The sequence below is a fragment of the Musca vetustissima genome, unplaced genomic scaffold (assembly GCF_032173495.1).
Source record: "Musca vetustissima isolate MV318-11 ecotype Yass unplaced genomic scaffold, APGP_CSIRO_Mvet_v1 utg69716, whole genome shotgun sequence".
NCBI lineage: Eukaryota > Metazoa > Arthropoda > Insecta > Diptera > Muscidae > Musca > Musca vetustissima.
In genome coordinates this window covers 16,977-28,644 of record NW_026879825.1, presented here as the reverse complement: position 1 = coordinate 28,644, position 11,668 = coordinate 16,977, and positions in this window count along the sequence as shown.

The following is an 11,668-nucleotide window of genomic DNA, read 5'->3' as shown; positions in this document are numbered from 1 at the left end:
TAATGTGTTTCTTTATTGCCCTGAAAGCTATTGCGGCTGGTTTCAGGGGCCGTTGCGACCTTTCTGATAAAGTAGAGATCCCTGGATTCAATTTTCCCGCCGTACTCTTGCTACTCTCAGTCATATCTTCCAATGGGTGGACAACTGCCATAAACCTGGTTCTCGGCTGGCAGTTGGTAGATTTTTAATAGAGCCATTTTTCGGGAACGATTTTGTGTCTAGTGCCTTTTACCATCAGTATCAATATACAGCTCTATAGTTCTTTGCCTCGGAAGCAAAACATTGACACCTTTCGATGTAGAGTTATGTGTTCCATCTTCAACAAGAATTACAGATCCAGTTACCATCATTGGTAATGCTACTTGATTTGGAGGAGGCACCTTGGTGGTAGTCATGGGAGGCTCATGACAGACGTATGTGAGAATGCTAACAACTACTGAAAGATCGACTTTCCTGAATAAAGCCATTCTTTCCTGGCATCCATTTATCTTTAGAAGTGTGAAGGGATTTGGATTTGCAAGAGAATAGTCCGTCATAAGTTTACAATGGACACGTACCCACAAGGCTGATTTCGAATACCTTCGGTACTCTGACGGCAAACCATGAAATTTAGATGGGAACGAGTTCTAACACCTAAAACATCAATAGATAGGTCACTTGATGGTGGAAGTGACATAAAATCTTACATTGCATTTTGGTGATCTCCGGCACTTAGACATTTCCTTAGAATTTCGACCATTTAAACGTCAAAAATATTCGGCTTAACCCAACTTATCACCGCTTTCACTTATTTCCTGGTTGACCTAGCCTGTCTGCCAGCCTACAACCATGCCATTGAGTTGCTGCTCATTTAATGTCTGCATGTACGTGGAAATTGTTAAAAGTGTGTAATTATCCTTGAAGTGCAACTTAAGCTCAACTCTACTCTCTGTCTCTCTGTCATTCACATTTTCTCTCTGCACATACAGATATATAACATATGTGTCTGTATGTTAGTGTGTATGCTGTGTTGTGGTTGAAAAATCGACATGACATTTTACCACACACAAACACACCAACACTTATGTGTATAATTTTAACATTTTATTTTTGTTGTTTGCAATTATTATTATTATCGTCGTCGTTGTTGTCGTTAGAGATGTCACAGTGCAGAATGATGCTATTGTTGTTGGCGATGTTGCTCTTCTCTCCTTGTTCTTTTGGACTTATAATTATATATTTTTGGCATTTAATTGAAAAAGTTCTGCAACTATAAGATAAATCCAAGTGTCTCTCCTTCGTGAGAGTTGTTTGTTGTTTCATTTCTTATTACCAATTTTTGATAATTGCTGAATAAATTTTCTTTAAAGTTTTTCCCCAATTAAAACTATAACTGTTTTTTTTAATTTGATATTTCTTATCAAAATATTAGATGGTAAGTGTCAGGACAGTGAGCTTTGATTTAAAAAAAAATAATTAACTTCATAACTACAGCGGTATTTAGAGCGCAGGGACGTATGACCATACGCATATGAGTAGTGCGTATACGTACAGGCGTATTAGCAGGGGGTTATATTGGAAAATGAAATACTTGAGAATAATAATAATTAATAAAACCAGTTAGAATAGGAAAAATTTATTATATTCCGAAACCCTTTGGATCAATGCAACATGTGTTCTTAGGAATCGTCTGATATTGGTGCATCGCACTTCCAAGGTTTGTCCAATGAACACAAAATAATGTACAGATTGACATACGTGAAGTTTTGTTAAAATCGGTTCAGAGTCCCCTGTTCTCGATTTCATATTTGGACTGACAAATGAGCATACATTATGTTAACGACTTGTAAATTTACATACATCTTTCTGAGTCGATGTTTGCATGTCGGTCCACCTGTCTGCCCATGTTAAATTGTAAACTATAGCTCAATTCACAGCTCATTTATTTGGCCTTAGGACAAACCCGATTGAAAATGTGGGAAAATCGGTTGCGATTTAGTTATACTTCTCATATATAGTTTCGTCCGATTTTAGGTAAATAGTGCACCAAAGACCCAAAGTTAAGCCGATTGACACAAAATTTTATAGAACGTATTTAAGTAACTATAACATTAACTTCAGTACCTTGTGCCAAATTTTTTGTCAATCGGCCTACCTTAAGTTCTTTGGTGAACCATTTATCATCATTCTAGACCTAATTTAGTACGATATACCGAATTTCGTGCAAATAAAAAGATATATAGGGACTTTGGTACAGCATTTAAATTAAATTGGACGAATATATATATGGGAGCTATATCTAAATCTGGACCGATTTTCAGGAAACTTACCACACATCATTCTAGACCTAATTCAATACGCTGTGCCAAGTTTCGTGCAAAACGAAAGATATATAGGGACTTTGGTACACCATTTACATAAAATCGGACGCAAATATATATGGGAGCTATATCTAAATCTAGACCGATTTTCAGAAAACTTAACACACATCATTCTAGACCTAATTCATTACGCTATGCAAAATTTCGTGCAAATCGAAATATATATAGGGACTTTGGTACACCATTTACATTCATTCGGACGAAACTATATATGGGAGCTATATCTAAATCTGAACCGATATTCATGAAACTTGGCAGACACCACTATAGGCCCAATTCAGTACGTTATGCCAAATTTCGTGGAAATCGAATGATATATAGGGACTTTGGTGCACCATTTACATGAAATCGGACGAAACTATATATAGGAGATATATCTAAATCTGGACCGATTTTCTCAAAACTTGGCAGACATCACTCTAGGCTCAATTCAGTACGCTATGCCAAATTTCGTGGATATCGAATGATATATAGGGACTTTGGTGCACCACTTACATGAAATCGGACGAAAATATATATGGGAGCTATATCTAAATCTGAACCGATATTTCCCAATTTCAATAGGGTTTGTCCTTGGGCCAAATAAGTGACCTATGCCAAATTTCATCTAATTCGGATCATAAATGCTACCAGTACTTTGTTTACAATTTAACATGGATAGAAAGGACGGACAAATGGACGGACGTGCAGTTTTACCCTTCTATGGGAGCCATGCCTAAACGTGGACTGATAAAGTCCATCTTCGAACTTGACCACAGATTAAAGGCGACTATGCAAAATTTTGGCGATCTATCTCAATTCGATTAGACGCTAGATTGATTACAACAAATGGACATGCTTACATCGTCATAGACTGTTACGCTGATAAAAAATATATATACTTTATAGGGTCGTAAATGATTATTTCAATGAGTTACGAACGGAAAAACAATATTAATATACCCTACATACTATTTCTGCACAGATTTTTGTCAGCCTTCAAAGCTCTCTATGCTAAATTACAGCCACTTCGGTAATACTTTCGAAATACCAAAATAAAGTTGGATCTCTTAATGTGAAAAAATGGAACTAATCGAATTTTTGCAAAAATATTGCCCTCTAAAAGCCCGGTATTACAAATACAGCCACTTTCTTAATGTATATATGGACTGGATGAAAATATATAGTCCACCTTTTTATAGACTTCCACAATGCTATTTAGCGCAAAATTGACAAATAAATGAGCAAGTAGTATGTTTTTTAATGTTTCGACCCATTAATTGAATGTAACCTCATAATCTGCTTGGTAGTGTTTTATATGCTGTTTGGTTAAACATTTTTTTGCTCTTCTCTGCTCTGTGCTATTCTGCTCTTCTCATTCAATTTAACAATTACAATTGCTGTAGGTCTAACAGCTAAGCCCTTTCATTTGTCATGTTCACCAAGTTGTAGCATTCAAAGTCAATGGCATTTACAGCGAACACATACCGACACACACACACATACTGCGAGAGCTAGAGATATACACTGGGCGAGGCAGAGGACATTTATTGGACACGGTCAAACGTTAAAGGCGACATTGGTACAACAATAACAGGCCAGTCAGGCAGGCGGCAGCAACAGCAACATGGCAGTAACATCTGTCAACACTTGGATAATTCAATTTGTCAACATAAAAATTAAATGTAAAATTTGTTTCATGTGGTCAGTGTGGTTGGTCATGGACTAACAACGTTGATACCAAAATAGGATAAAAGGGATAAAATATAATAAATTTATTATTAAAAAATATATTTTATTTTGAATATTTCAAATTGTGTATTAAATATATCGGAAGTCCTAAAAAAGACAGAATTTTTATTTATTTTTTTTTCGAAAAATATGACTTGTCTCCTTTTGCCTTTCACCTGCCAGCATTTGCAATTTATTCACATAAATCCACCACTAAAGAATCATTGAAAACCTATAAAAAACGACAACAACAACAACAAGAACAGCAACAAATGAACTTTTTACCATGGCTGATAAACGGCTTACCTGAAAGTTAATTGCCATCACGGCAAGAGTGACCGACCACCTTTGACTGCCGGAAACTGCATTGGCGTTGTATAATTTGCGGGCGGGCAATTTTATTTTTTTCCATTTTTTTGCCCAAAAAAATTCTTTATAAATACATTTGGTCTCTCTCTGGCTCACTCTCTGCCGCTTTGTTTAATAGTTGTGTATTTTTCGCTTAAAATGATTAAACTATTTAATTTAAGAGTCACGTCCATGTATGACACGTTGAACGATGTATTTTTGGTTCCAGCCGAGATGCTGCAGAAATATCTTAATTTGATTTTATGCAAATGCTGTGTTGGCATATGAAAAAATAAATGAAAATTGGAAATTGTCATATTAAAAAATAAAATGGTGAAAGAATTAATTGTTTTTTTTTTCAAAGGATTGGTTTTTTAATGACGAATATTTAATAGAACGAAGATTAATTTATAACATATCGATAAATATGAGACAGAATGTAATGTACTCAATACCAGTCGGTTGGAGGATATATTAAATTTGTCATCCCTCTTTATTGTGCCTTGGTATTTTAGTGTTTCTCTTCTCTTATGAAAGCTTTAAGCTAATATTAGATTCTTATTTCATGGTTTGAAAACTCATTCTTAGAATTTTTAAGATATCTTCCTCAAAAAATATACCTAATTATACCCTACACAACTATGTTGTCAGGGTATTATAGCTTTGTGCAGCCCCAAAAGTTTGTAACGCCGCGAAATATTGGTCCTAGACCCACCTTTAAGTATACCGATCGTCATATCTCGACTAACTGAGTCGATCTAGACATGTGTGTCCGTCCGTCTGTCCATTATAATTTGTAAACACGATACAGGCCACAGTTATGGACCAATCTTCACGAAATTTTGCATGTAGGATGGGTTCTGGCCAATGAAGACCCCTATTGTTGTTGGGAAAGGTCGGTTAATATTTAGGCGATGAAATGGTGAAGGGAATCTAGACAAATAATTAGAGATGCTGTACTGATTATTAGGAACATTTGCTGACCTCCAGCCAGTCAAAAGTGTGCAAATATCGCGAAATATTGCCCAATCTCAGAATATAGAACCACAGAAAGTTTGATGTTCATGGAAGTTGTGTAGGGTATCGTATGGTCGGCCCGTCCGACTATACTGCTCCGCTCACTGGTTTTTTAACATATTTGGTGGTAAAAAATAGGCGATTTTCCAAAAAATCTTTCAAGCCTCCGCCATTTTGTTCATTTTTGTGCGAAGTTAATAATCATGTACTCTTTCTATCACCGTTGGAATTATCGGAATCCAATGTTCCAACGAGGAGCTGTCATGCCTGCCATCAAAAATAAGACTTTTTAACACAAAACCAGTAAGGAAAGTTCAAAAGTCGGACGGGGCCGACTATATATGAAGGGTATCACCACCTTGGGTACATGCAAGACATGTTAGAATCTACAATATCCTTTAGATAGAACGGTCATAGAATCTTCGGAGGATCATTGAGATGGAATCGGGCGAAATTAAATGTGTTATCTAAATAGATATTTGAACCAATTTAAAAACCCCGTATACATACCATTCTGACATCAATGAAAAATTGCATTCAAACGGACACCATTTGTATGAAATCGAATGAAATTAAGTATGGGAGCTATATATAAACACATGGACCTAATTGAATAACCCTTACATACACCATTTGTTTTTTATACCCTCCACCATAGTATGGAGGGTATACTAATTTAGTTTTTTTCGTTGGTAACTCATCGAAATAATCATTTCCGACCCTATAAATTATATATATTCTTGATCAGCGTAAAATTCTATGACGATATAGCCATGTCCGTCCGTCTGTTGTAATCACTCTAGCGTCTAAACGAATTGAGATAGATCGCCAAAATTTTGCACAGAGCCGTCTTTTGTCTGCAGACAGGTCAAGTTCGAAGATGGCTTTATCGGTCCACGTTTAGTCATAGCTCCCATATAAGGGTATCCCCCAATTTTTGGTACTTTGTTGTTCTTGAGCACGTTTTTCAACCGAATTCGCTGAAATTTGCTATATTAAGTTCTTATTAGGTGCTAAATGTCTCCAAATTATAAATATAGGTCCGCTTTTTCTGGTAGCCCCTATATAACGGTACCTCCTAATTTTCAGTATTTTGGGGATTTTGATCGTATTTTTCCGCCGAAATAGCTGTAAATTTGGTATTTTGAGTTCTTATTGGGTAGCAAATCTCCCTACCAAAAATTGTAAATAAAGGTCCATTGTTTCGGATAGCCCCCATATAAGATTACCCCCAATTTTCGGTATTTTGGGGTTCTTGAGTGTGTTTTTCAACCAAATTTTCTGCAATTGGGTATTTTGTACTCGTATATGGTAACAAATCACCCTACCAAATATTATTAATATTCACCCCCTTTTTGGGGTAGTCCCCATATAACCCCCTTTTTGTTCCCTTTACCACACTGTGGTACCGGGTATTATGTCTTTGTGCATATGTTTGTAACAGGCGAAAGGAAACGAGATAGACACATGGTTCCTTTTGAGAATATACATGGAATCACTTACTGAGTCGATTTACGCATGTCCGTCTGTCCGTCCGTCTGTCTGTCCGTTACAGGTCGTACTTGCAGTTCGCATTTATGATCCGAGTTGGATGAAATTCGGCATAGGTCACTTATTTGGCCCAAGGACGAACCCTATTGAAAATGGAAAAAATCGGTTCAGATTTAGATATAGCTCCCATATATATTTTCGTCAGATTAAAGGTAAATGGTGCACCAAAGTCCCTAAATATCTTTCTATTTGGACGAAATTTGGCACAGCGTACTGAATTAAGCCTAGAATGATGTGTGCTAAGTTTCATGATAATCGGTTCCAATTTAGATATAGCTCCCATCCATAATTTCGTCCGATTTAATGTATGGTGCCCCAAAGTCCCTATATATCTTCCGATTCGATGTATGTTAAGTTTCTTGGAAATCGGTTTAGATTTAGATATAGCTCCCATTCATATTTTTGTACGATTTAACGAAAATGGTGTACCATAGTCCCTATATATCTTTCGATTTGCACGAAATTTGGCACAGCGTAATGAATTAGGTCTAGAATAATGTGTGTTAAGTTTTCTGAAAATCGGTTTAGATTTGGATATAGCTCCCATATATATTTTCGTCCGATTTTAGGTAAATGGTATACCAAAGTCCCCACATATCTTTCGTCCGTGTACTAAAGTCTCAATATATCTTTCGGTTTGTACGAAATTTGGCATAGCGTACTGAATAAGAACTAGAATGATGTGATTTAATTTTCCTGAAAATGGGTTTAGATTTAGATATAGCTCTCATATACATATTTTCCTCCCATTTAATGTAAATGGTGCACCAATATATATCATTCGATTTGCACACAATTTGGCATAGCGTAGTGAATTAGGTTTGGAATGATGTGTGTTTCCTGAAAATCGGTCTAGTTTTAGATTTAGTTCCCATATACATTTTCGTCCGATTTAATGTAAATGGTGCACCAAAGTCCACACATATCTTTCGTACTGAACTTAGTAGTTCCTATATATTTTCAGATATTAAGTAAAAGGTGTACCAAAGACCAAAGTTATTTAGTTTATATAACCTAACATATGGACAATTTTATTGAAATCGGTTCAAATTTGGATAGAGCTACCATACATACATATTTTCTTCCGATTTTAAGTGTCAATGAAATCTGCTTAGATTTCGATATAGCTTTTATAAATATTTTCGTCCGATTGGAAGTAAATGGTGCACCAAACTCCTTATGTTTATTAGATATGTATCCAAATAATCGACGGGTGTGTTTTGTCCCATTGTAAGAAGCAACACTATATCTAACCAAATGAAAAATTTAGCATAGGTTGCAGGATGATATGTTTATGGGTTCAATTTCATTTTACTGATCCTTCAAAAATGCGACGTCTGTTAAGATTCATCTGTTGAATATACCAAAAGTGGTGAAGGGTATCATATAGTCGGCCCCGTCCGACTTTACTACTTTCCTTACTGGTTAATATTTAGCGTGAAGGAAGTTATTCTGATACAAGTCGAAATTGATCTATATCGGTATAGGCATAATACCTCAATAATTATAACTCCAAATGTGCGGTAATTCCTACGCGATATTGTAAATATTGGTCACCCTTTATATATAGCCCGTTATACAACATTGCCCTCTTAATTTGATTATTATGAGTATATTGAGAATTTTATACGCATGTTGCACCCCACCACGCTATATCGACTGAATTGATAGTTGTTGCTCGTTCGGACAATTTGAAAATGTAACTAAAATCGACAATTTGAATCTTGGAACATTCAGTAGCTTACTCGTTTTCCAGTTGGCGAAATAGCATTTCGCGGCAGTTATTTTTTATATATTCATCGATGCTAGTAATATCCGATGTGGTATGTGTTCTATTCTTCACATATGTTCCAAAAGTTCATCCGCATACTAGCTCGTTACATATGAATGAAGGGTGTGAAATACCTGTAATCAGGATATGTCACTCCCTATTTAACTGTAAAATATTCTATGAGATGGTTTATTCTGGTTTAGTTCACGAATTAGAAATTTAGAGATTCAGAGTACAGAATATTTCAGAATTTGAGGACACTTCAATATCATCAAATTTTAACAAATATATATAATCGCTTCCAAAGAGTTGGTAATATAATTACGTATGACGGCTGCTTTCTACAATGCAATCTACATTACATTGCAAAAAACACAATAAAAACCTTCCGCAATAAAAACCACCAACGAAATGATTGAAGTCCATTTAGTGGGAATGGGGGGACTGAACGTATCTGCAAATCATAAACCTAGGCTATACTTCATCTGCAACAATCATAATTTTCTATTCATTAGTTGCTGTTTTATTGCATAATTACGTGGCATTATGTTTTATTTCATATCATTATTTTTTCGTTCTATTCCTCTTTCACTTCACTTCTTCTGCCACTATTTAGCTAAAGAGGTTATTGTTGTTGTTGCCGAATTTTGTTTTGGACGGGGAAAAACCATAAACAAACCACTTGCAATGCGTTTGGCTCATAAATTAAACATAAAATGCGCAACTTGCATTTTATGTTTTGGTGGATGATGATGCTGCCGCTTCTATTCGCATGGATTTTTGTTGCCGGCGATGATACCATTCAGTTCCATGTTCTTGTTTTTGCCAACATTTTTTTTTTCTTTTTTGGGAAAAAAGTTGTGTTTTATGATTTTTATGTTAGATGATTTCTTAATGTGGACAGTGATATGGAGAAGGTTTCGCCACGAAAATTACGTATGGAAAACCAGAAGGTCTTCTCATATAAAATTCCAGAAGGTCTTCTTATATAGAAGACAAAAAGGTCTTCTTATATAGAAGACCAAAAGGTTTTCTTATATAGAAGATGAAAAGGTATTCTTATATAGAAGATGAAAAGGTATTCTTATATAGAAGACCAAAACAAAAGGACTTCTTATATAGAAGACCAAAACAAAAGGACTTCTTATATAGAAGAACAAAAGGTCTTTTTATATAGGAGACCAAAACGTCTGCTTATATAGGAGACCAGAAGGTCTTATATAAAAGAACAGAATGTATTCTTATAAAGAAGACCAGAAGGACTTCTTATATGTAAAAGACCAGATGGTTTTCTTACATAGAAGACCAGAAGGTCTTCTTATATAGAAGACCAAAAGGTCTTTTTATATAGAAGACCAGAAGAACTTCTTATTGAGAATACCAGACAGTCTTTTATATAGAAGACCACAAGGTGTTCTTGTATATGACTCTTATAGTCATAATTCTTCTTATAGTGAATACCAGAAGGTCTTATATAAAAGACCAGAAGGACTTCGTATATAAAAGGTCTGAAGGACATCTTATTAAGAAGACCAGAATGTCTCTTATAGTGAAGACAAGAAGGTCTTCTTAGATGGAAGGCCAGAAGGTATTTTTCATAAGAAGACCAGAATGTCATCTTATATAGAAGACTATAACGTCCTCTTATATAGAAAGACAAAAAGCCTACTCATATGGAAGGCCACAAGGTCTTCCATATGAGTAGACTAGAAGGTATTCTTATATAGAAGACCAGAATATATTCTTATATAGAAGACCAGAAGGTCTTCTTATATGGACTACCCGAAGTTATTCCTTTATGGAAACCCAGAAGGTCTTCTCATATGGAAGACCAGAATGAAGCTCTTCTTACGAGAAGACCAGGAGGCCTTCTCATTGAGGAAACCAAACCACAAGATCTCCTTAATAAGAAGGCCAGAAGGTACTGAGAAAGTCTTTTTATTGAGAAGAACTTCTGAAAGACCAGAAGGTCTCCTAAACCCTTTTAACACCAGATATTCGGTATTTTTATACCCTCCACCATAGTATCGCGTATATTAATTTTGTCATTCCGTTTGTAACACATCGAAATATTCATTTCCGACCCTATAAAGTATAGATATTCTTGATCAGGGTCTGTCCGTCTGTTGTAATCACGCTATCTTCTGAAGGAATTGAGATAGGGTGCTGAAATTTTGCATAGGGTTGTCTTTTGTCTGCAGGCAGTCAAGTTCGAATATGGGATATATCGGTCCACGTTTAGGCATAGCTCCCATGTAAGGGTACCCCCCCCCCCAATTTTCGGTATTTTGGGGTTCTTGACCGTGTTTTTCAACCGAATTCGCTGCAATTTGGTATTTTGTAGTCGTATATGTTAACAAATCTCCCTACCAAAAATTATTTATATTCGCCCCTTTTTAGGGTAGTCCCCATATAACCCCCTTTTTATATTAAAATAGTTATCTAATTTGTTCTGCGTTTTGGGTTTGGTTGTAAGAGTCTGCGGAGAATATCAATATAAACTTAGAACGTAAGGTTCGATAATGAACTATACATGAACTAAAACCCGCATTTAGTCCCTAACACCTGTGTGGGTGGTATCAGAGGGAGTGGACCGATAGTCCACATCTTCGAACATGAACTAATTTTGGAAGAATAATAAGTTAGGCACAGGTTGGATGAAATCAACATTTTCCTGAACATGGTTCACGTTATGGTTTACATAATCGTGTTGTAGAAATGTCGGTATAGGTCCACTTTTTGGTATTTTCCCTACATTTTCATTTCAACTACCTTTAGTATATTTATGGTGGAGGGTATCCAAAGTTCGGCCCGGCCGAACTTAACGCTTTTTCACATGTTAAAGTTAATCTCGCATTTTCCAACCCGGTTTTTTGAGGGCGAAGGTTATTAAAATAGGACCACGTTTTGA